We start from the raw sequence: 26739 nt of genomic DNA on the forward strand, positions 1-26739 counted from the left end.
ATAGTGGTCTGAGCTCCCTGCTCAGTCCCAAGACAGTGGGGGCCACAAAGGGCAGGGCCATACTGAGCAGGTCCACCTATAGGTCCCCCAGTGGTAGGCACAGGCTCCAGTGCCAAGGTAGAGGTGTGCGTAGGCATAGAGCTTGGAAACCACCTTGTCTTCAAGTTCTCTGCACAGGGATGGCCTACACTTCTAACACAGGAGAATGGGAACTCCAGATGTCTGGAGATCTGCTTGTGCATGTAGAGGAGAGGACCCCCCTGTACCAGGATCTCTGCTTAGGAAGAGTGTGGTGGCCCAGGCTCCTGATCCAGGTGAGTTGGTTCTCTGAATGCCTGAAGATCTGCCTGGGGGTAAAGCAAAGCGGGTCACACTGCATCACGATCTATGTCAAGGAAGAGTAAGCTGGCTCAGGTTGCTGATCCAGATAAGCTGTGCTCTGAATGCTTGTAGATCGGTTTGGACATGTAGTAGAGGGTGTCCCCCTGCATGATGTTCTCTGCACAGAAGGATGGATCAGCTTAGGCTGCTGGTCCAGGCAAGCAGGTGCTCTGAATGCCTGGATTTCTGCCTGCAGGTGGAGCAGACAGGGCCTCACTGCACCATGATCTCAGGAGAACAGGGTGGGTCACCCAGCAATGGCACAGGCAGATCAGTTCCAGGTTGCCAAGCTGGCCCTCGCTAAAAGTCTCATTGCCCAGGAGAAACTGCAGCTGTAGCAGCTCTGCTCCTGCCCCCCAGACTTGTGATGGGGGAGAAAACAATTCTAGCCTTACTGCTGAGGTACTTGCCACAGCTCTGGCTGTGGAAGCCCCTATTCCACTCCAGAGAAGGCATTCCAATCTCTGGCCCCAAACTAAAATGCCTACACAGTCACAATGCCAGGTTGCCAAGGAATGGCTGACTTTGTATGCACCCAGATTAAAAATGGCATCCTGTTCTCAGTCCTGGGTCTGGGAAAACGTCTGTAGTGTTTCCTTGTGTTTCTCCCTCACAGCATCTCCAAGCCTCTCCCCAAGTTTGTTCCAGGGCATGGGAGAAACAAAGTGCTCTCCCTTGCCCTGGGTTGTTTGGTCCTTGGGGAAAGATGAGTCACAGAGGGAGGCTCTCTGCCTCTCTCACATACTGAGGCTTTACTCACTTTTATTTTACTTTTTATCAACCAGATGCTATCATGGGAGCTGTTTGTTGGCATTCTCCTCTCTGGGATCTGGGGTGTCTTTGACAATTCTGATGGATTCCCATTTTCCTTCTTGAATTAAGAGATCACAGAGTTGATCTTTATGTACTATCTTGCTGTTTCCAAGTGGTTGAGGCATGCTGAAAGCCTTTAATTCATCATTGTGGGGAAAAAACAAAACAAAATAAAACTTCTGTTTTTTTTTTAAATTTGTTTATTTGTTCAGACAGGGTTTCGCTCTGTCATCCAGGCTGGAGTGCAGTGGTACAATCATGGCTCACTGCAGCCTCAACCTCCCAGGCTCAAGCGATCCTCCCACCTCAGCCTTCTGAGTAGTTGGAACTACAGGTGTGCTCCACCGTGCCTGGCTAATTTTTTTTCAGAGATGAAGTCTCACTACGTTGTGTAGGCTGATACCGAACTCCTGGGCTTAAGCAATCCTTCTGCCTTGGCCTCCCAAAGTGCTGAGATTATAGGCCTGAGCTACTATGCACCTGGGCCTGCTTTTGTTTTCAATGGAATTTTATTTCAAATTTTACTCTGATGTATTACAAATATCAAAACCAGTAATTTTTAATCTTGGCTACATGTTAGAATCACTTGGAATCTAATGCTCAGCAATACACTAAAGCTCAGCCTCCATCACCAGAATCTTTGGTTGAAGGTCCTGGAGACAGCAGCATTCTTCGCATTCTTTTTGGTGATTCTAATGTGCAGCCAAGGTTAAGGGCCAATGATCTAAGTGATACTTAAATGCTGTATTATACTTCAGACTCTAGGTTTGAAGGAAGCGTATGTAAACTGCACTGAATTTGTGCCATGAAAATCTGATTTACCATTGCCAACTTTATGAAGATATATTAGTTATTATACAACAGGAACTATGGGGAACAAGTAATACCAGCTGTTAACTGGAGAGGGACTGTTGTTTAAAGGTTTAAATAAAAAGTCTTTGTGGTGTTGAGGCTGAAACATTTGCAACCAACATCTCATTTAATGATCTATTTACCTACAATTTTGATCAGTTTATCTTTCTTTTTACTCTGATGATATAGACAGCGGGATCCTTTTAAATTTGGATCGGATATATTGGGCATAACCTACTACCTCAGTAACCAGTGCTGCCAACTGGTTCCAAAAAACCAGTGTTTTATTGGAAGTTGATGGTGCGAGCCAAAGGTGGCTGATTGTACAACAGAAATAAGTTTTTGGGCTTAAATTGAGGCCATTCATTTTAAACCCAATAAATGCAGGATGTAATTTTCCTGTATCTTTGTTTACAGACTTATCAAGTCACTTTTTAATCTCATTTATATAATGTCCGTGATTCCACCATCAAATAATTTCCCTCACGTGGCAAAACTTCATTGGTTTGGAATTGGTAGTCCAATCAGTTTTGGCATGAAAACTCTTCTCATTTCCGTTTAACCTTGCGTTTTAAGTGTTTTTTCTCTTTTTGTTTCTTTTTTTCCTGATTTTTAAAAAAATGAACTTTCTCCCTCTTTACTACTTTTTCATTAGTTTTTTTTAGTTAAGGATGTTGCTTATGGTTAAAAATTGTATTTGCACTGTTTTGCTCCTCTCCCTATCTCCCTCCTTCTCTTCCTCCCTCTCTCCCTTCCTTCCTCCTTTTCTTCTTTTCTTCATCCCCTCTGTGTACTTATCAAGCAGCCCCTTATGAGGATCTTTCAAGAGCTAATTGAGCTTTTACTTTAGAATGGAAATCAGTACTTTTCAAAAAACAACCACTTTTAGAAATACAAAAGGCAGAATAAACTGCAGTGAACTACACCCTTGAAATTAAACTTGGTGAATATGGCATATAGAAACCTAGCCAAGTTTTCTTTATTGGTGAAATGAAGAGGTAGGGCAGTGGGGGAGGTGGGCAGAGCAGGTCATGTCTGAATTTTCATGGATGCCAAATATTACTCTAAATAAATCACCAGGGAGAATTTTACCTACCTTAACTTTAGAGGCTGTACTTTATGCCTTATTCATAGATATCCCCTACCTTATTTATAAACACCTCCTAGGTTCCTTATATATTTACTGAAAGAGTTGGATTCAAGGGAGGATGAAGAGAAATGTGTTAAAGGTACAAACCTACAGTAAGATAGAAAGAATAAATTCCATGTGTGATAGCAGAGTTGGATGACCATACTTAATAAAAATGTACTGTACTTGGATGATGTACACCTTGAATACCCTGACTTGATCACTACACATTATCTATGTGTAAGAAAATTTCTCATATATCCCATAAATATATTTAAATTTTTTTTTAAAAGTTGGATTTGATTCCCTTCCAGCCAGCTCTGGCTGTTGATAATTCTATGTGCAGTGCCTTTTTTTTTTTTTTTAATAGAGTTTATTTGGTAACCTCTTTACCAAGGTTTGCCACCAGAGAACAGGGATAATAGTGATTCAATTCTGAGTGACTTCTAATTGTGACAGAAATACTTATTTAAGAAAGGATCTCCAAAGAAAGTCAATATGAGGAATCCAAATCAGAGATGTCATGGAAGCAGGAAGTTTGCAAATAACATGAAGTAGGCCTTGACCATTCCCACTGTTTAAGATATGCTTGTCCAGCTTTCATCCTGGTTAACACCTACACATCCTGCAGAGGTGGTCACTGACCTTCCTGAGCTCTAGAGCCTAGATTTGGAACTACCGCTTCTGAATTTCTTTCCATCATAAAAAATAACACATGATAGTAAAATAATAATTTCTGGGATCATTTTCTGACTCCTCCACTGAGATGGGATCAGGGATCGTATTTTTCAGCTCTGAAACACGCATCTAAGAAATTATGAAACATTATAAATGCTCAATAATTTTTTAAGCAAATGCATGAGTATCTAGATACTTAGTCTGGCTGGTATAACTGTTCAGTTCCCCTCTGCAGGTGGCTGCTTCAGTACTGATGAACCAAGCACCTCACAGCCCTTTGCAATATAAACTTTCAGTTATTGACATTGTCAAAGTTTTTCTCAACATTTCCCTAATGTAGCTTCTTCCGCATTTCAAGTTTTATGCTTAACGTTCTATATTTTATGGCTAAAATTTTTATTGTACATTTAAAAATGTAATATAACACTACTATAACACTTTCTAAAATTGATGTCATACTTTTAAAATGCAAAATATTTGCACGTAGGTTACACATACATGGCTAGAGACTGTGGATTAGAGTAAAGAGCACCCGTTACTTCAGTAACTAGCGATTTGAACTAAAGCAAGGCTTTCCATTTTAGTTTTAAAATAGTAGCAAAAAACCGCAATTCCTTTAGTGGATGAGATGTGGTGCATCTTGTATGAGATAATGTATTAGAAGAGTTTGAAAACTATATTTAAATACCACACAGTGTTAGCTATTTGTAAAATGGTGCTGTCTGATTATCTTTTCTGGATCCTTAAAGATAAGGAACTATACTAGAAAGCATTCTTCCTCCCTGGGTGGTACAGATGCATGCCAGATAAACCTTGTTTACTGACACACCTCTCTTTTCCCTGAAAAAACTAACAAAAACATGGGAAGCATCATGTGCTCTCTCGGAATTCTCAAGGGATCTTAAGGGTAATTTGGGCAATTTAAATTCTAAACTCTTATTTTTGAAACCCCTTCCTGATCCCCATCCACCCACTTCCTCACACATACTTCCTATATTCCCTGATTTACTTGGCAGAAACCATTATCCAGTCAGTTGCCCAAGTTATACACCTCTGATTTCTCTCCTCTCCCTTCCCTCATGCTGTCAGTCACTGGGTTCCTCCAAAATGTCTATCGTCTTGTCTCACCTGCTCCATCTTTACTGCTGCTGCTCTCAGGCCAGCCCTCAGCTTGTCTTTCTTGCATTATTGCCATAGCGTTTGCTCAGTATTTCTCTTAGCATCTGGCCTTTTCATTCTCTCATTGAAGCCAGCATTCGTGCTGCTGCTTGGATGATGTTTTGATGTGATCATCCCTCTCACCTGTTTAAAACCTCCATGTCACCAATTTTTCTGGGCCCAAAACCCAATATCCTCCATCTTGTCCCAAAAGTTTCCAAAAGGAGGTTGGTCTCCTTTTGTTTTTTGAGCCCCATCTCCCTCCAAATCATCAGCAGTGTCCTCAGTCTCCTCCCACCACCACCACAGTAGCAGCTCACCATATGCTAAGTATTGTGCCGAGAATCAGTCCTCTCATTTAACCTTTACCACAGTCAGGTTAGAGGAAGAAATTGAGGTCAGGTGCAGAGGAAGAAATCGAGGCTTGGGGAAGTTTAGTAAAATTTGGGAAGCAAGGCTGCCAACTCAGCACCACTGAGATCTCAGAACCTCTGCTTTCTTGTCATTCTCCCCAAAGAACAGGAGCTCTAACTCCCAAGTGTTTGCCTATGCTGTTCTTTCTACCACAAATGCTCTTCCACCCACTCTGCCTGTCTACTTCAAACTCTCTTTTAACATTCTGCCCACATTCCACTTCTCCAAGAATTCTTCCTGAACCAGCTCTTCCCCGACACAGAATTAATCACTCCCTAATAGCACTTTAGTGTAACTGTATTTAAACTTACCACCCTGTTTAGAGTTATTTACCTGTCTTCCTCTCTTAGGCGAAATTGTATCTTTTTTATAACCACCACTCCCTGGCACTAATAGAGTACCCGTTACTTGGTACATGCTCAGTAAATATTTGAATTTATTGTATGTAAAATTTCTCCTGGCCTGAAAAGTCAGTCCTGTTATGGATTGATTTGGGTAGCAATGGTAGGAACAATGACTAGCTTTCACTAATAACTTGCTGATCAGGCAACTGAGGGGCAGAGGGTTTATGGAAGCTTCCAAAGACCATACTGCTAGGAAATAACAAAATTGGGATTGGAAACAAGAGAGCATAACTTCAGAGATGCTGCTGTATTAGACACCTTTTTTTTTTTCACCAAAATTGTTGCCTTGGTGGACACCATTAGCACAGGTTTCTATCCAAAACAACCCTTTGACTACCATAGAATTCCACTTTGCAGCTTGGCCTCAGGTTTCTTGGAGGATGAGGATTAAAAGTGTTCTATCAAACCCATCTCCCCAATTTTCCAGCATATAAACACAGTAATGATTGAAAGGAGAACTGTTTATAAACTTTCATTTATATTCCTGGGAAACATATTTCAGGTAAAACAAATAATACCCAGTTTCTTAGCTCTTTTAACTTTTTCTCTTTCTTCATTGTATTGCATATTGCGGTTGAGAAGTCAAAACAGGTTGATTCCCTTCAAGGAGATGCTAAGCGTTTAAGTGGCTTTTGCTAACTGACATAGACGAGACTTGAGATTGATACACAGTAGGAATTCTGGTTATCTTTTCTTCAGCAGGAATTTAGCAATGCCTTTCCTCAATAGCACTAATGAAGTTCAGCTATGGTTTGAAACTGCTCTGGGTACCTGAGCAGGCCATTTTTTTAAGATTGCACTGCTCACTCTTTATGAAGAACGTTCTTTAGGGTAAAAAGAAAATTCTGCTTCCCAAACCCAGGTGATCAGATTACTGCAAATAGTGGTATTAATTTTATGGTGGGAAATCAAATAGAAAATGAGTGAAAACACGCAAAACAGTAGTATAAATAATGGTTCTTAATTGAAGGTGAGCAACAGAGTAACCCAGGAATATGTTTTCAAAATATGTAACAGTGCAGCTATCTCCTGTTTTGTTTAGATTCTCAGTACACCTGGGATATCACCAGGTATTGAAATTTTCTTTTCTGAAAGTTTTTCAAGTAATAGTGACATACTGTACTGGATTATAAATGTAAGTGATAGTCTCAAATCATGTTACTAGCCTTACACTGCTGTGAGATTTTCTCCTGTCATATCAAAGTCCATACAGTATCACTGTCTGACATGCAAATTCAGCTTTCCAGTCAGGCTTGGGTCACACAAAATAGGAACTTAAATCTTATTGTAAAGTATCTTTCCGCTTCTGGAATTAGAGAAGACTTTAGCCAATCTTTCTTCTAATGGTGTTTCAAACAGTTTTAGAAACTTAAACCATTTTTCCCCAAATAAAAGTAGCCCTAACTGTAAAATAGACGAAAGGGAAGACTGGATGAAGTGGAAGCTGCGTAACTGTCTCTCACCTCTTCTGCCACTTGAGTGACTCCTTGGTTGCTTTAGGGCTCCGTGGAACACAGATTTCAATACTGGTAGGTAGTCTCATCATATCATTTCATGGGTAAGGAAACTGCCTTAGAAACCAGTGTTAGAACCAGGGAGTCTTCATTGCTGGTCTAATGTACTTTGCATTATTGTATTTATTTAATTCTGCCAAGAGAGGGCATTAAAAGATATGGTAGGCTGTCATTGTTGTCATTAGCATTTTGATCAACAATATGCCATCCCTAAACTCAGATTTATGACACTGCTAGAATAAATAGAAAAATACATGTAAAATTAAATTAGTTTTATTATTGCATTAAAGAAACCATTTGATTTTTGTCAGTTGGGAAAAATCTAATAAAATCAGATGTTACATTAATTAAGTAGAGTCATATAATGAAGCTTCAAAATTGTAAAATTGGATCTGGATAAGGCCCTGTAGAGGAGGCGATATGTTATCTCATCATATGAAGTCTCATTGTGGCTTCTCTTTTATACATTCAACTGCAAAATATCTTATTCTCTTCCCCCGCCCCGTCCTGCCAAAAAAGACCGAGGGGGATTACAAAGGGAAATGATGGTAAAGAAAACTGAGCCATTTAACTCAACATTATCTTCTTACTTTAGTAACCACTAGACTTGCTGTAAAAACTTCGAAAGAGGTCTGAATCAATTTGTTACTAATTAATCAATTTGTTACTTACATATTTCATTTTAAATACACCTGTTTACTAGTGAAATCATAGAATGTGCTTATTTACATGCATTTAATTTAGGTTGAATAACTAAGCCATACAATAGTGTGGTCATATTTTGTTTGGAAAAGGAAAAAAATAGTATTAATCTCTACTGCCACTCCTCCCACAAAAGGCTAAAAAATTGCCTTATTTTCTGCATCTGGCAGAATACAGACTATTGCATTTCAAAATTTTATTTTCTTTATTTCATAATAGCATTGAACGATATTTGAAAGGAACATACATAACTTAATGGAATGCCACCTATTACATCACTAATGGCATTTCCTAAAGAGCAAAACTTGAATAAAAATATAAAACAAATATTGAATGTTTTTGAATAGCAGGTGGCATTGGGCAGAGAGATAGCTTTCCTGTCTGCAGCATTAAATATCATTTCTCAAAAGGAGCATTCTAGAGATGGAGGAGACCTTCGGAGGCATTAGAATACTAAATCCTGCATTTATTGGGAGATGTAAAATGATGAGTGATATAGATATCACATATCCCTTAAAGGGAGAATGAATATGGTGTGTAATTCACTGATGAGTGTAAAATAAACTTTACCTGGTGGAATTTAAGACTGCCTTGAAATCCACTGAAGATTTATGTGTTATCTGAGGGAAGAATCTGGCCTTAAATCATCAAACAAATTAAAAATAGCAAAATGTTTTGTGAAGACAAACCATCTGTTCCAAAGCGTCGGAAGGAGAAAGACTGAAGAAATCTCCAGGAAGGCTCCTGGAGGTTCAGGGGTGGACAGACAGTCACATGGAGTTGATGCTCCCCTGGGCCTCACTCAAGTTCATTTATTCCGGCCTAGTCAGCTTGAAGGCAATACCTGAGAATAAGAGAGTGAAAACACCTGAGGGTAAATATTCATCCAAGTAACCAAGATTCCAGTGCTTAATAGCAAGGAAAAAGGAAAACAAATTGACCCTCTGTAGCCAAGGTTCTCAAGCCTAGCTGCACAATAGAATCACCTGGGGAGTTTTGAAAAAAAGACTTAATGCTTGGCCTCACCGCAGGTCAATTAAATCAAAGTCCCTGGCAGATGATGAATAGGCAATGGAAGGATTTGTTTAAAACTCAGCAGGTGATTCAGTGTGTAGCCAGTCTTGAAAACTTCTGTACTATAATAAGAATACAATAGCAATTCTTCCACTAGAACCAAGAAAAGCCATCTCTACAATAAAACCATATACTGATATTTGACAAATTTGACTTCTGCAAATGTAACTAAAGGACATGGAGGTCTTAACCCCTAAGGAAGAATCCATCTGTTTCTTTTGTGGACAAAATAATTTCCTAGAGTGTAAATTATCTTTTTTTTCCTTTTAAATTCTGGAAGAGACATTTCCAAGAATATATCAGCTTTTTGGCTGGCAGGAAGAAGTCACAATCTGGTTACAAAGAGAGCTAGTATATTATATAAGAACAACTTGTCATAGACTAAATTCTGTGCTTCTGGTGTGCACATGAATATTTTTGATGGTGAAGCCACGGCTTAGATTATTTTTTCGCATAGCCAAAAGTGTTGGATAAAAGATTTTGTCTATGTTCAGTATCATAGTTCTTAAATTTGCAAGTCAGAGAACAAATTCAGATGCACAGACATCAGTAGGTTCATTCAGTAGAAAGCAGAGAAAAATAAAAATGTCAATGAATCAACCACTAATTGGGCCCAGGTGATTATTAGTGGCTTGGTGCCATTTTGTCATTTCAATGTGGGTATGAGTAACTGCAATGCCTGAAGGAAACAACTACCCTAAAAAGAGTGTCTGCTGGAGAATGCCTTCAATTACCCAACTTGCTGATGCTACCACTGTTAGGAAGGTCAACCAAATACATCAAGGCACAATAGAGGGCAGCCTAAGTACCAGGAATATCCAGTTCCATGAACAGGCCTCCAAAATGGGGAATTTTAGGTGATGGTAGAGTGAACTAGAATTGCATGACAGTTTTAGGATATTTGTTTATTTGCCAGAGGACCCTAGTCAGAGACCCATGGTATGAGACGCAAAGCCTAGCCACCTACAGAAAAAGAAGATGGTCAGGTGAATTATCAAGAGAACATATTGGCCGGGCAGGGTGTCTCATGCCTATAGTCCCAGTGCTTTGGGAGGCCAAGGCTGGGGGATCGCTTGAGCCAGAAGATGGAGGCTTCATGGAGCTGTGATTGTGCCACTGCACTCTAGCCTGGGTGACAGAGGGAGACTCTGTCAAAAAAAAAAAGAAAAGAAAAGAACCATCGCATGAGAAGAGGTTCTGGAAATGGCCTCATTGTGACTGAGAGGGACATGAGCTGTATTAAGGAGGCATCAAGGTGGAAACCCAACTTATATACACTGGGCCATCATGGAGGAAAGAGGAGAAAATCTCAGCTACACAGGATCTCAGGACGAACCCTTCGCTGCACTCTATTGATAGCTTCCAAGTCCTGCCCCAGCTGGGATGTATTTGAGAGGCTGAATCCAGAGCCATGTGCAGATGGGGTTAAATCATTGATTAAAGTTTGTGGGGGCTACAGAAGAAATGAAACAAGAGCTGATAGAGTTGCTCCTGGTGTGGATGATCCTGATCTTGTCCCTTCCAGAAATTGTCAACTGTGGTCTACTACTCTTCAAAGAAAATGAGTTTGTTCTCACCTGCCAAAAGAATTTACTTTTCTCCTCCCCTAACCTCCCCATTGCCAATGGAAATGGAACATCAGACTTGCTGAGAGAAGAAGCTATTTTTAAAGATCTCAGACTTGGACTTCGGCTCTGGGCAAAGGCTCTCAATTAGAGTGCATGTATTTAACACTACCTTTGAAGCTTTTTCAAACTAAACACACCACTACCTTCGCTTTATCTCCATGTTTTTTCCAGAAATTCTGATATGCCCTTTCTCTCCCTATCTTCGCCCTCCTACCCAGATCCTGGACAAAACGCAGGAATCTCCCCTGTTTAAGATCCTTCTTCCACATCATTCTCGATGCTTGTACTTATTTATTTAATGTTTCCTCTGCTAGAAAGTAAGCAAGCCATGTTACTAATGTCTCTTGAGGGAAGGTTCTGTGTCTGAAGCAGATAAAGCATTTAGTAAATATCTGAATGAATGAATGAATGAATGAATGAGTCAATCAGATTACTCATCTATTCATTTTAATCTAATGTAGTCATTGATCTCCCTTCCTGCTTTAACAACTACCACATACAGAGCATCCCATCTTTTTATTTATTTTTAAATTACATGATATCTTGACCGTCATTCTCATATTAAATGACACTAGATAAGGGAGAATAAGACAGGTCTATATTTATTCCCAAATATACTACGAAACTTGCTTTAAGATTTCTCACCTCTGCCACCTAGAATTATTGAAGGGAGAGGAATGTGGAAAGTATGTGAAGGATTCTAGTTTGCTGGATTCCCACAGATGGAGGTTATACTTTTAGTCCTGTCATCCACTGTCATGGGTATAACTAAGTAGTTTAATTGTATTGTAGAAATTCCATTTCCTCAGAACACAGCAGTACTAGGCAGGTGAGTGATGAACTGGATAACAGTACATTTATGTGGCAGGTTTGATCGTAGTCCCACAGTTTCTGCATTGTGATTATTTTTTAACTATGTGAGCTCCCTGAGGCTTGTTTTTGTTCTTTTATTTTAGCTCATTTGTTATTCAGAAGCTTTCACATAACAGTTTCGCTGCTTTGATAAGATTTAGAATTACCTTTTAATAATATTGGATTTTAAGCCTAATAAATCAGTGATGAAGAACACTTATATGAATCATGGGAATAACTGATCAAAGAATAATGAATGCTTTTCCACCCACTGCTGGTTGCTTTAATGATAGCTCTCATTAAGTAGGTATAATTTTGCTAAAGCTCCATCTAGATTTACCTGATCTAATAGATTTTTATGGGCAAATGTGAGGTTTTAAAGTTTCCTGGTTTTAGAGGATCGATAATGTGCAAGCATTCTCCTCTCAACTGTCTTTACATTTTTTGTTGCTTGTCTATTAGAACTTTATCCCTATTTTCTTTCTACAGTCCCAGTTTTGGTGTTTATTTTCCATCCTACTGTAAAGGGATTGTAACTTCTATAAGGAGAGCAGGTTGCCTACTTTGTCTCAACTTTCTATCTCTAGTACCTAAAGCCAAGCCTGGGACAATAAAGACCCTCAATTAATACCCGTTGTATTCTTACATGATATAACTTTACACTCCCACTTTTAATAAGTCAAAGGTAAATCTGAATGGCAAATGTACACATTTGAAAGTGACTAAATAATGAATCTATCTTGCACCCTTACCGGACTTGACTTCTTGGTCTCTGTAGAACTCTGAAGGCGTCATCAGTTCTGGGTGTGCTTTTCTCCTGTATCATTTGCATTGTCCAAGCAGACCTGTTTTTACTTTCGTGTGTCCGTATTTCTCTCCTCTTCTGCTTGAGTCCTACGAGTAAACTAGACCAGAAATATCTCTTTCTCTTCATTCTGTAAACTTTTAACAATTATCTAACTTGGGAAGTTTGCCCTCGATGACAAAATCATTAGGAATATGGAAGAATCTGAAGAAAGGCCAACCCCCACCAAAAAACAAAATCTAAATAGGGTACTCTTTAACTTTAGGGATATCTACTTCTCAGCCTGTTGATTTGGTTCTTTTATCAATCTTATTTTTATAAGCCCACTGGGCACAAGAGTATCATACAATATATATAAAACAGCTCCAAGTAAAACAATATAGTCTCAGTTTTATATGGTAAAAACAATATAGTCTCAGTTGTAATGGCTTTAGGACTGTCCATGCTAGGAAAGGTCAGAGTTAAGAGAATTATTATCGATTTCAGTTTTTGAACCTTGTCTTGAGATGTATTAAACTGTATTATTGCTGTTTTAAAGTTGAATTATCTTTTAAATCAAGTAAAAATAATTAAAATTGCTTGTCTAATAAATATTTTTAGGTAGCTACTCTGGCTCAAACTTCAGTGTTTTTGGGAAAAAAAAACCATAAATTATCACAAAAGAAGATTAAAACTTAAAGACAATAGCAGAAACAGTGTTTCAGTGCATTTATTTGACTTAACATATTATAATTTATTTTAATTTACATAAATCAGTCATGCCAAGAACGATCTATAATCCATATGATATTGATGGATGTACCATAATACACTCTCCTCTAGAATGAACACTTGTGAAAAAGTGGTACGTTTCTGGGCTAAAAGTGTACCATTAAGAAATGTTTAGCCGGGCGCGGTGGCTCATGCCTGTAATCCCAGCACTTTGGGAGGCGGAGGCGGGTGGATCACGAGGTCAGGAGATCAAGACCATCCTGGCTAACACCGTGAAACTCCATCTCTACTAAAAATACAAAAAATTAGCTGCGCGTGGTAGCAGGCACCTGTAGACCCAGCTACTTGGGAGGCTGAGGTAGGAGAATGGTGTGAACCCGGGAGGCGGAGCTTGCAGTGAGCTGAGATTGTGCCACTGCACTCCAGCCTGGGTGACAGAGTGAGACTCTGTCTCAAAAAAAAAAAAAAAAAAAGAAATGTTTATGTTGTTGGTGAGTTTTTTTTCCAATTATATAATCACGCCTGTGATCTAGTGGAAACTGTCTTAAGCACCAAGGTTCGTTAAAGTAGATTTGGGCAACACCAAGATACTCAAGAGCAGGGAGAGTGTGGATGCTAAGAGGAGGGATTCTGGGTTAGGAAAGGACCCTGAAAGCAACATGGATCTCATTTTGTTTCTCCCTTAACAGGAACACATGTGAAACAAAGACATATTAGAAAACGAAACAGCTAATATCAATCTGCATGGCCCTTATTTCTTTTTAACAAAATAAATACAATTGCATAAATACTTTTTAAGAAGGTAAATTATGAAAACAATTTAAATTTCTACATTCCTCCTTTTACAAATAGAGTTTATTCTCAGTAAAGATGATCTCTTTTCAATAATATACTTCTCTACTGTGTAACCTTTTGGAATTTCATCTCAATTCAATCTTTTGACATAGTATGGTAGTTTTTTTTCAACTGCAGGCTTTTATATGTCATCTCTTAACACTTATCACATAGGGCAAGAGTTAAAGGTAATAAATGGACCTGTACATGCATCATGTTTTCAAGCCCTTATCCACTTGTCTAACTTTGCTCTGACTTATCTAAAAGTGAACATGGAGCAAGCAATATTGTCTTTTATCATTATATTTAAATATAACAATTTAATTTTTACAGTGTATTACTCTGCATACGTCATACAGAGCTAGCTTGTTGAATTAGAGGTGAGGATGGCTCACATTGCAGAAACGTCTCAATTTTGTTCCAGTTAGAGTTCTTATCTAAAATAAGCAAGCCATTCTTCACATTTAATTTTAGCTGTGAAATTAATCCAAAGTATGTAGCAAAATGCATTGCTGCCTTAGTGTATACCTTTTAACAATGAAATGTCCATCTACCTCTGAGTTATGAAGATTTTTGATGAGGTTCTATAAAACACAAATTTCTGATAAAAAACTTAAAACCAATTATGCCTTCTACTGATTTAAACATTCACAGTTTTAGGTCAAACACACTTCATTTTCTATATCTATACAGAAGAGTTTTCACAGTTCTAAATTATATCTGTCATTACAAAAATCAGATTGTCTCAAAGTAATCATTGCATTTAAGTCAGAAACAAAACTGCCCTAACCAGATTTCCACTACACAATGTACTGTGCTGTATTTCTAAAATATAATAGATAATTGTAGCAACAGGATATATTTACATATTGTTCCAAATGTGTACATGATATTTTGATGCTACAGCTTTGATGCAACCCTAATAAAGGGTTTTTTTTTTTTTATGTTGGGGATCCTTTGAAGTCATCTTTTTACTAGGAGCAATTTGATGTGGGAGCATTTTAATACAACTTAAAAAGCATTATTTTCCACATTTCATAACTAAGTGATAGGCAAAATAGACATTTTCTCTCCATCCCTGAGGCACACTCCACTCAATGCTCCCTATGTCTCCCAAAGGAAGGTGGAAATGAAGTGTTTTATGGGTGGAAGAAGAGACCAGAGGGCAAAATTGTAGAACACAGAACATTATTCTCAGGCACTGAAACCTAATAGAGTTTGTCCAGTTGGAAGTGAAATTACTTAGAGCCAGGGATTCCTTTTTTCTTTCTGTCTTCCTCCCTTTGGAATGAGAATGTCTGTATCTGTTATCTTATGCTGTTCCACCATTGTGCTTTGGGAACAGATAATTTATTTTCTAATTTCACAAGTTCATAAATGGAGGAAGAATTTTGCCCCTGGATGTCTCTTACCTAGAGTCTCACCTTCACCTAATTTATATGATTTAGATGACATTTGGGACTTTTGAGTTGATAATATTAGAGGCTTTTTATTTTAAATTGATGCTGTGATGGGTTGAGACTTTAAGGGGTAGGTATTAAGATGGGTGAATGCATTTTGCACGTGAGATGGATATAAATCTTTGAGGGCCAGCAGGTGGTTGAATAATGGCTCTTCAGACATGTTCATGTCCTAGATCCTGAAACCTGTGGTTACTTTATAAGGCTAAAGGAACTTTCAAAAGTGATCAAGTTAAGGATCTTGAGATGGGGAGATTACGCTGGATTGTCTGGGTGGGCCTGATGCAATCACAATGGCCCATACAAAGAGGCACAGGAGGAGTCAGAGTTAGAGTAGAAAATGACATGATGATGGAGATTAGAATAATATGTTTAGAAGATGGAGAAAAGAGCCATAAAGCCAAGGAATACAATGGCTCCTAGCAGCTGGAAAAGGCAAGGAAACATCCCTCCCCAGAACCTCCAGAAAGAATGTAGCTCTGCTGACATCTCAATTTCAGCCCAAAGAAACCGATTTCAGACATCTGACTTCCAGAATTCTAAGATAATAAATTTGTGTTGTTTTAGGCCAGTAAGTGTGGGTAACATTTCAAGCTGCTAAGTGTGGGTAACGTTTTACAGCAGCAATGAGAAATTAATACAAGGTGTCTACGTGAAACTACTTTATAATGATGAATTCTGGTAGAAAACAGATGCTTCTGTGGATGTTAATTCATACTTCTTGAAAAAAATCAAACAAATACAAAAATAAAACTCTTTGTAATGGGGATGGGAGTTGGAGATGAAGTAAAGGTGAGGAATATTTATTAGATACATTGCTGGCTAATAACTAAGAGGAATTTCACAGTTTGACAATATTGTTTTGACTTTTATCCAAAAAACTACACTAATAACCATTTTCATCTTGGTTTTCCTGGATATTTTCTCACTGGTGCCCCTACCCTCACCCCTCCAGAGAATTTTAAAATAGACCTGCAGAGACTCTTCTGAAGGTTAAATGAAGTTCAAGGGCTTCAATTCTTAGTTTCCCTGCTGAGACAAAAGATACACTAATTAATGGCTTTTAAGAAGACTTGGCTTTACTGGAAATACAACCAAATAATTCCTCTGAAGAGCTTATATCTAATTGCTATTTTGCATAATTTGATTTGAATTTCTCATGGGAAACTGTTGAATGGAAACAGAGTTGATTATGAATCCAAAAGTTTTTTCATCTTAAGTATGTCATGCTATTTAGGCAGTATGTCATTTATAAAGTTTATTTGGCAACACACTTCCTGTTTTGCTGTCCTCTATGTGTAGGAATGCTTAGTAAATAGAGTGAACCTTTGGGGAATAGAGGGCTTATTTCATTAAGTAGAATAAGATCTTTACTATTTAGAACTCTCAGAAAAGTAATTTTTTTAGATTGAAACATTTTCCGAATAGAATTATTTTCTTTTAATCAAAAGTCTGCAAATATATATGTGTGTGTGTGTGTGTGTGTGTGTGTGTGTGTGTGTGTGTTTTAGACATTTGGATGGAAAGGTTTATAATATATAAATTATATTTGTTTTTGAATTTGAAACAATATATAAAATAAAACTTAGCCTTTACCCAGTGATACTGTATTAACATGAGACATCAACGCAGAAGAGCCCAGTGCCTGCTGAGATGCATAAGACCTAAGTGTACATGAAGTCCAGGACGTGACCAAGAAGAGCCACAGACATGGCTGTAGTATTTCCAAAAACTAACACAAAAAGTGTAATACTATCCCTCACACAGTTTAGGGAAAGGAAAAACAACTTGTCCTGTTATTACCAAGTGAAGAAATTCCTTCACAAGGTCCTCATAAAATGGCACGCTCTAATGCAATGAACAAAGTTCTCAACAGCATCCTTGTGGTATTACTACAATTATTTAAGAGAAATTTTTCAAATAAAGAGCCTTCAGAATGGCTAATGTAATAAAATTTGAATGAAACAATCTCAAGCAGAATCTGCCAAGTCTTCAAATCCAACTTCTCCTAAAGGTTGTGAAATTGTACCATTTGAAAGGCAGTATGGCTTTTAGAGTAAGATTTATATTTCCTATATAGTGTTAGGTGAAATCTGATTTTTGTATCATTGATGATCTCTTATTTTGCTTGAAGTTCCTTCCTTCCTTCATTCATTCATTCTTTCCTCTCTCTCCTTCCTTTCTTCCCTCCTTTCCATTGTCCTTCCTTTGCTTCCTTTTTTCTTTCTTCCCTTCTATTCCTTTTTTTCCACCTCCTCTTCCTTTTTAAAATTTCTTTTTAGATTCCTTTGAATCCAAAATGCTGAGCCCATTTTTCCTGAGGCAAATATGAGGAAATCTATTTTTAAATAATTCTCAAATCTTTGAAAAAGTGAAAGGAGAATCTTCTTCCTCTCAACTCAGAAGACACTGTATTGAAATGTTAATATAGAAAACCTCTTGACACATTCTGTTCTCACTGCCCCTCTAATTGTACTGACCAACCCTGAATGTAAACAGATTCTTGGATACTAGGGGAATGGAAGAGAATTAAGGGAGAGTGATCATTTTCTACTCAAATGTTTTATATTGCATATGTAACAAACGAATTATTAAGAAATGTATTAGTGTCCTGTCTTTTCTTGACATTATAGAATAATCATCTAAAGAATGAAAAGCTTTTTCCCCTGTATACATTTGTGTTCTCAGGTTCCGAATTTTCTTGTCCTATGAGTAGATCGGGCTAACCCTCATTCCACCTAAGGACATCATCATCAATTAAAGACAACAGAACTATGAACAGAATTCTGTCTCCACCATTCCCAGGCAGTATAATTCAAGCTGCTGCCAGAATCTAAGAAAGAAGGCAAGAAGTGCCAAGATAGGACATTTTGTTCAGCTAGGTGAATGACTTCAGCCAGCCCTGGATTTGACTTGATTGGTAGAAAAGCAAAATAATATGACATTGCTTGCTCCTCAAGTGTTGTGGAGCAATTAATCTTTGTTACCGTACAAAATAATAGCATGAAACATTTTTATATGCCCCTGAATTTTAAATCCTATTCACTGGCCTATATCTTATTATATATAAATGCTTTATTCTTTAACTTGAACAAAGTTTGTGTTTCAGTCTCTCAGGATATAATCAAGATTAGTTCATGCTAGTACTAGAGTTAGTGGTTATGCAATTAATTGGATCAGGATCCAAGGGAAGACCAAAAGGCTTTTTTTTTCATACTATCAGTCTAGGTCTAGTGATTACAAATTCCATTAGGTAATGAGAAACAATATTTGATTTGTTTTTGCCCCTTTCTAGTCTTTTTTCTCTCCCTTCCTTCTTCCCTTCATTGATAGTGCTATCCCTCTATCTCTACTGTTTTCTTTATTTTTATCTCTATTGCTATCTCTCTATTATTCTCCAACATTTTAAAGATGATAATAGCTAATAGGTCATCTTTATTGAGTGTTTAATATGTGCCAGGTGTAAATCTTACATTCATGACTCTTATTTGGATTTGGAGGAAAGGTAAAATGAAGAGCAAAACCATTGTATGTTAAAATGTTAAGAAAGACACATTTTGATACACATTTTAAAGTGTTAACAATTCATGAGAGGAGTACCCACCAAGGATATTTATGAGAGAATCCACTGAGGTATAATAGGTCTGACTAGACTAACTGCTCAGAATATCATTCACTGAACCACTCATTTAATTTATCACTCTCTTAAGCATGTCTTAGTTGCCCACTATATATCAGGAGTTGGACCAATAGTTGTAGCTACAAAGCAAGGGAAACTTAGTTCTCGTCCACCACAACCTGCCAGTGTCCTATAGAGTGTCTTGCATTTCTGTGATGAAGCTCAGTCTTTAGGGATCTCTGTTCTGACGCCAGTGTATTTAATGCCAAGGTGACATCTGTCAGCACAGACCTCATATGCCAAGACCTTACTGACTGCAAATAATCCACAGGGTTCACAGCAGTTTGAGCAGTTCTAGATATGGCAAACTGCCATGGCCATGTCTGTCTGGCAGAAACATTTTTACAGCCATTACAGGGCAGCTTCTCATTTAATTGAGATGCCTTGGATAGCAGTGGTGCAGGTGGCTTCATTAGGTGCGTGATAGAATGCAGTTTGCTGCAGCCTTCTGAAATCCTAGGAACATGTGAACCAACAGGAGCAGTACATACCAATAATTGAGTTAGAAGCCTCCGACCAGAAAACATCTTCAAAACATGTGTCAAGTTTCCCTTAGAATGCATGCACTGTGTTATGTTTCTTAGAGCTCAGAATAGTTGTTAATTTATAGGATGAACAGAAATGAATTGGATAAAATTTAAATTTAAATTATTCTGTAAAATATAAATGCAGCCAATGTAAGTGTAATGTAATAACACCTGTGTCACTAGAAAGTATATTTTTAGCATCAAGTCCAGATGGCTTGCACTCATTCTCTCTTCATTCTTTTTTCTTTTATATCCAGTGATTTAAAGTCATGACATGTTATAATTGTTTCATATTTTAGCATTTATTGTATTGCTTTCAATTCTTCCTAAGTTTTTTATTTTTCCTTTTTTTTCTGATTCATAGGAGCAGCATATTCCTTTACCTATTCTTCACATTTTTCATTTTTTCAATGATATAACAAATCCCCTTTGCTCTCAGTGAGATCTCTCCTACACTCCTTTATCTTGTACTTTAGTATGAATAGTTTGTTTTGTGGGCATGCTGTAAAGTTGTCATTATAAGACTTCTCTTAACTTTACTTCTGTGTTGGAGACACTATTTTCTGGGATTTTATATTTCTGTGTTGGAGACACTATTTTCTGGGATTTTATATTTTCTTCTGTCTTGTTTTTACCCTCATTTTGTTAGGGTATATCCTTAAGTTGCTTTCTCAAAAGGAGGAATTAAAGACTAAAAAAGTAAAAGTCTAATAGTTGCATGCCAGAATGTGTCTTTATTGTGCTCTTATTGTTGCTTAATAACTTTATCAAACATAAAATTCTAAATTTAAATTATTATCCTTTAAAACTTGAACATATCACTTCAATATTATGTAGTATTTACTTTTGCTCATTAGAAGTCTGATTCCAGAGTGAAAGGTTCTGTTACAAATGATCTGATTTTTAGTCTCTGTAAGATTTTCTCTTTCTTCTTGGAGTTATTAAATTTTATATCTATGTGTGTGTGTGTGTGTGTGTGTGTCTGTGTGTGTCTGTGTGTGTGTATGTGTGTTAGAACAGGCCTTTCCTCATTCATTCTGCTTGAAGCTAGGTGAGCCATTTCAATCTAAGGACTTGTTTTCTTCAGTAATGTGCAATTTTTTTGGTCACATCTTTGATAATTTCTTCCCCTTATTTCTTCTATCTTCCTTTTCCTAAAATCTTTTTAGTCAGATCTCAGATCTCCTGAATAAATTCTATTCATTTTTATATTTTGCTCATATTTTCCATCTTCTTTTATATTTTGATATAAATTATTCCATTATGTTTTATCCATCAGCACATCTCTGTCTATTTCCTATCTGCTTTACCAGCTGAAGCTCTGTTAGACTTTTTCAATAGGGAGTGCTATGGGTTCCTATACCATGCCTAGACTCTGAAGATACATTAACTTGCAGAAATTTGTTGCAGACTCATTCACTGAAGATCTCCCTCTCAATTCTGTTTTATTCACTGTTGTAGACTTAAACTTTTCCTTGTGCATCTTCACTGCCAATTCAGTGGGATTTGGAAAGGGCTGGAGGGAAAACCTGTGTGACAATTTGGCCATCTTGAACTGAACAGGAGGTGCATTTTTAATAGCTTAATTGGGTGAATAGCTTACTAGAAAATCTGGCTTTGTGTAGGAAATATATCCCAAAAGACTGCGTTCACAGACAGGAAACAGAAACTGCAACCTAAACTTCCACAGACAAGAATTAAATAGGAAATTATTATACTCAGTCCAATAGTGGGAACTTCAAACAGACAGCTTTGGCTATTTTTTAGTCCCCTTTTTCTTGGCGCAGATATGCAATCAGCTTAATTGAGTAGGCAGGTCTCATATGATATAGTTAGAAATCATCATTATTTTTATCTTCTACTTTCCCCTTAATCTGCTTGGGGAGGGACTGTACATTCTTGCTTCTGGAAAAGCCTATGACAAACCAATAGACACTTGAAATTACCAGAGAGTCTCAATTAAGTAATTAAAATAGTTTGGTCACAGATAGAAAAAAAATTCTGAATTTTATTTAAAATTAACCTTCCATCTTTCCTTGTCCCTCTTCCTTCAGCAGGATAACCTAAATTTTCAGCTCAATTGGAGTTTGAAGAAAGCAAGAGAATGATAGTCTTGTATTCTCTGAGTTTAGCAGATGTTTGAAACTGACTCTCTCAACGGAAACTTTCGTGAATTCTGTGAAGAGTCCCACATTGGGTCCTTCTGTCTTCAACTGCCTTGAGATAGGCAGTGTTTCTCCTTTGCCAGACTTCTCCTGAGCTCCCCACAGTGTAATATACAGGCTCTTACCCTTGGTGTCCTCTTTCCCTGGCAGGCTGCCTTCTTTAACAAGACCTTTTTCACAATGACCCTCACTAATTCACTGCATCCCCAACTACAGGAGATCCATATCAAGTTCTCTGAGTTATCCCATAGAATTCTCTGTCACTTTTGTTTGGGATTAGAAGTCTCAGCTCCATTCTTTTCAAAGAAATCCTCCTTTAAAATTTCAGCAGTCATGATGATCTCTCTCAGAATCCTCTTTGGCCAGCACCAGCTATGGCCTTCAAGCCTCAGCCAAAACTGCGAAGGGAAGAGTCACATTTTAACAGCCTGTTATGTACAGGCTAATACTTCTTAGGACACAGTATTGAGGACAAGTTTGAATTGCTTTTGGGAAATTCTGTGAACTAAGGAAGATTATTTAGGCTTGAATGCCGTAACTGGAGTAGAAGCTCATTAAAACAAGAAATTAAATGGAAATGAATGGGTTGTTGCCAATAAATGGTTTGAGATAGTCCCTAATTTGGAAATAAAAGGTTCTGAGTGAATACTAAGAATGAACTAGCTTTTAAGAAATTCAGATGGCATAAATTTGAGTAAGAATTGGTTGGGTCAAATTAAATAATAACAATATTATAGATAATTTCATTAAGGGAGCTAAATGTTAAAATACCTACTAATGTTATAATATGATAAAATAATTTTAATTTCTAAAGAGAGTTCATAAAGGACAATGTTTGATTTTGATCTTCATGAATAGTGGAAAGTCATCAACTTAAAAAATAATAGAGTGTCATCAATTAAAAAAATTTAGAGTAATAATATTTCTAATAAAAAAATTTTTAGTTTGTCTTATGTGGCAGAACACCATATTTTTTTAAGTCAAAATACCTATCAAATAAAGTGGAATCTGGAAACATGCATTTAGGCAAGATGATTTGTAAGCTTAGTAAATTCTGAAAAACTACTCTCTGATAGAATAGCTAAGTGAACCTCTATTCTGGTCTAAATTATGAGAAATTGGTTGCAAGTTAATAGCTAAATATCTACTAAGGCTTGTTGTGCACTAGGTACTTTCTTAGTTATGAATGTTTTTTAGTTAAATTAGTCTTCACAAAATACCTAGGAGGTAGGTATTATTATTTTCATTTTATACATAAATAAATAAGGCATAGGGAGTTAAATAACTCTATGATAATATAACCAATAAGCAGCAAACTTAAATCTCAAGTCATCTGGCATCAGAGCTCTGCTTTTAATAATTAGGCTGCTGGAAGTGACCAGACTTTTGTGAAAAAATGGCAGTTATCATGGTGTCTGAAGTTCCTGAGTTAGTCATGTTTCCATGGCATTAAATTTTGAAAGATGATTTGAAGAGAATAGGAATTTTTCAATAATGCAATCCTGATAGTTCAATTAAAATTCAAAACTTTTAAACAAGCATAATGCAGAATAATAGGAGGACACTCCCACCCCCACTCCCCCACCCCCGATTGCATTCACTTCTAAATAATGAGCAAGATTTGGCTAAAGAGCACCATGTTTGTTTATTTATTTTTATTATACTTTAAGTTCTAGGGTACATGTGCACAACATGCAGGTTACATGGGTATACATGTGCCATGTTGGTTTGCTGCCCTCATCAACTCATCATTTACATTAGGCATATCTCCTAATGATATCCCTCCCCCCTCCCCCCACCCCACTACAGGCCCTGGTATGTGATGTTCCCCATCCTGTGTCCAAGTGTTCTTATTGTTCAATTCCCACTTATGAGTGAGAACGTGAGGTGTTTGGTTTTTTGTCCTTGCTATAGTTTGCTGAGAATGATGGTTTCCAGCTTCATCCATGTCCCTACAAAGGACATGAACTCATCCTTTTTTATGACTTCGTAGTATTCCATGGTGTGTATGTGCCACATTTTCTTAATCCAGTCTATCATTGATGGGCATTTGGGTTGGTTCCAAGTCTTTGCTATTGTGAATAGTGCTGCAATAAACATACATGCAGAGCACCATGTTTAAAAAAAAAAGACTCAGAGTTTTGGTTTGTAAAAATATGGTTTTGGTTGACTTAGTGTGAGGCCAAAGAGTAATCTGGTCAATATTATGATTTGCATAATCTGATGATGGCATGAGGAGTAGTGGCAAAACACAAGGGAAGGGAAGCCCTGCTCTAATCTGCACTGATATGGCTAGACTTGAGTACTGCACACAATTACTGACAAACTGGGATATTCATAAAGGAGACACTCTATACAACTCTATAGGGAAAGAACCTGAAATAAGGTTGGTGAGGAATAGTCGACTATTATCATGGAAAGGGAAGGGAAGGAAAAGGGAGGACATGATCTTTAAAAATAATGTAAATGTTAAGGCCTGATCTTGAAAAGGGACTAGGGTTAGGTTTTGTTTGTTTGGGTCCCAAGAAGCAAGGACAGATGCATATAAATAAAAGGTTTCAGGTCAATATAAGAAAGTTGTGTTAGTATGTTTGTGTTGCTGTAAAGGAATACCCAGGGCTGAGTAACTGATGAAGAAGAGAGGTTTATTTTGCTCACAGTTCCTCAGGCTGTATAAGAAGCATGGCACCAGCATCTGCTTGGTTTTTGGTGAGGGCCTCAAGCTGCTTCCACTCATGGTGGAAGGTGGAGAGCCAGTGTTTGAGAGATCACATGGCAAGAAAGGAGGCAAGGGAAAGGGGAGGCAGGTGCCAGGCTTTCAGCAGGTTCCATGGGAACTAATAGAGCAAGGACTGACATTACTGCCAGGATGACACCAAGTCATTCATGAAGGATCCGCCTCCATGACCCAAACACCACCCCCCATTAGGCCCCACCTCTTACATTGGGGATCAAATTTCAACATGAAGTTTGGAGGTGGTAAAACAAACCAAATGATAACAGAAATACTCTGTCAAAGTCAGAGCTGACAAAAATAAAATGGACTATATTGTGATTAGTGATTGTTTAAGGACTAAGCTGGAGAAAATTTCAGTTAATTAACAGGTTGTAGTGTTTTGGGCTTTGTTTCCTTTCTATTCAGTACTGCTCGTTTACCTGGTACTTTTTGACTGATATGCTCAACTTGACTAATTATTTTGAAACTGTGAAGATGCATCGCAGTCAATATAAATATGTTCACTATAATGTAAGTCCTCTTTTCATAGTAAAATTGATGTAAGATGGCACAGTCATTCTTCATTTAGTACGGTTTGCTTGAAGACATCTCTATTAACAAGAGCGTTTTACCTTCACCTAGATTTCAAATGCTTTGGTAATTTGTACTGTGCTTAAATAAAGCACATCCTGGCATGAAAATGAATGAATGCCTCCTGGCACTCTGTGCGTGTATTCCTCAGAGTTTATGATAATTAGGATGCTTGTTTAATTGCTGTCCCTTTATTTCCACTGAGTTGTGGCAGCTAAAGAGCAGCTTTCAAACCATGTGTGTTACATACATAGATAATTTATAAACTCATTTTGCTGTTATGAGCACAGGAAAAAATCCTGAATGTCAATAAGCCAATGTTTTAATTATTTTATACCCACCATTACTGCTGATTGTACATTTGTTTTCGCTTCTCGGATGGGAAGGATGGGCCTTTGAGTTACTGCCCCTAGGGATTGACTCATTTGAGCCATGATGAGTAAGCATCATATTGCTACAATAGTTTTTATATAATAAGAATTCTTGAGACTTCTAATAGGCATAGCCAGTTTATAAATGCTATTATTTAAGTATCTATAAGTATAAAGTAGCTGTCAATCACCTCAGGAGCAAATATTTAATTCTATATCAGTATTAGTAAATAATTACTATCATTTAAAAGGACTATGTTTTAATAATACTTTTAATAATCCTAAATGTGTCCAATTTATTAAATTAAGAATGTTTAAAGGATATTGAATTTCCATGTGTTAATATTAACTATAACAGTGCAATAATTATTTTCCAAATGCTATTCTTCTTATAGAAATCTTTCCTTATTATAATGAACTCAGTTTCCTGGAGTGTTATTAGGTCAGAATAGCTCAGAAATTGAGGCGATATTATTTCTTATAAGGAAATCATTTGCAAGTTTATGTTAAAGAAAATAAGAGATCAAGATAAAGAATATCTCACTGTCTTTGTTACATGTTCAGACAAAGGGTTTTCTTTGTGTATATATATATTTGAAGCTATGGAATGAATGAATTAGTAGATTCCTTATGCCTTCCCTTTTCATGTGAAATGTAAAATTTTAAATATAGTACGTGGTTTTATTTAATCCCACTTATCTTAAAACTTACTTTGCTTTTGGCTGTGATTTAAATTGAATTTCCCCGTAGAGAATCATGAAATAAACAAATCCAACTATTATCCAGAGAAGCTCAAAAAAGTCATAGAGAATTATATACTCTAAGGACTCAAATAGAGTTATATTCAACAAATACTATTGAATAAATGAAGTATGTAAACATGATAGATGAGTAAATAGAAGAAAATAAAAGACCAGAAAGAAATATTAGAAAATAAAGCAGCTGTTGTGTAAGGATAGATGGTATTTGGGGAAATGTTTTTTTTTTTTTTAAGTTTTAACATAATTGAAATACTTTAAAGTAATCATTTAAAATGGGCACCCAGTGCAACATCTTGGTAAGTTGAAAAAACAAGTGTTTTGACCCTACTTTATACCATATGCAAAAAGCAATTCCATAGAGATTGTAGAAATAAATGTGAAGGGCAAAACAATAAAGCTTTTAAAAAGAAATTATAGGGGAAACTTTTCAAGACATGGGGTTAGCAGACATTTCTTAATCAGAATATAAAAAGCACTAGACTTCTGGTTCCAAAATGGCAGTATAGAAGCAAGCTTCATT

General features: G+C 37.1%; 1 protein-coding gene across 2 annotated transcripts in view; it reads left to right on the plus strand.

The window, feature by feature from the left end:
* The window catches only part of B3GALT1 (beta-1,3-galactosyltransferase 1), a 576174-nt gene that overhangs the window by 87418 nt on the left and 462017 nt on the right, over nt 1–26739 (plus strand). The gene's annotated exons all lie outside the window — the stretch shown is intronic.

Source organism: Pongo pygmaeus, chromosome 11 (assembly GCF_028885625.2).
Source record: "Pongo pygmaeus isolate AG05252 chromosome 11, NHGRI_mPonPyg2-v2.0_pri, whole genome shotgun sequence".
NCBI classification, from domain to species: Eukaryota; Metazoa; Chordata; class Mammalia; order Primates; family Hominidae; genus Pongo; species Pongo pygmaeus.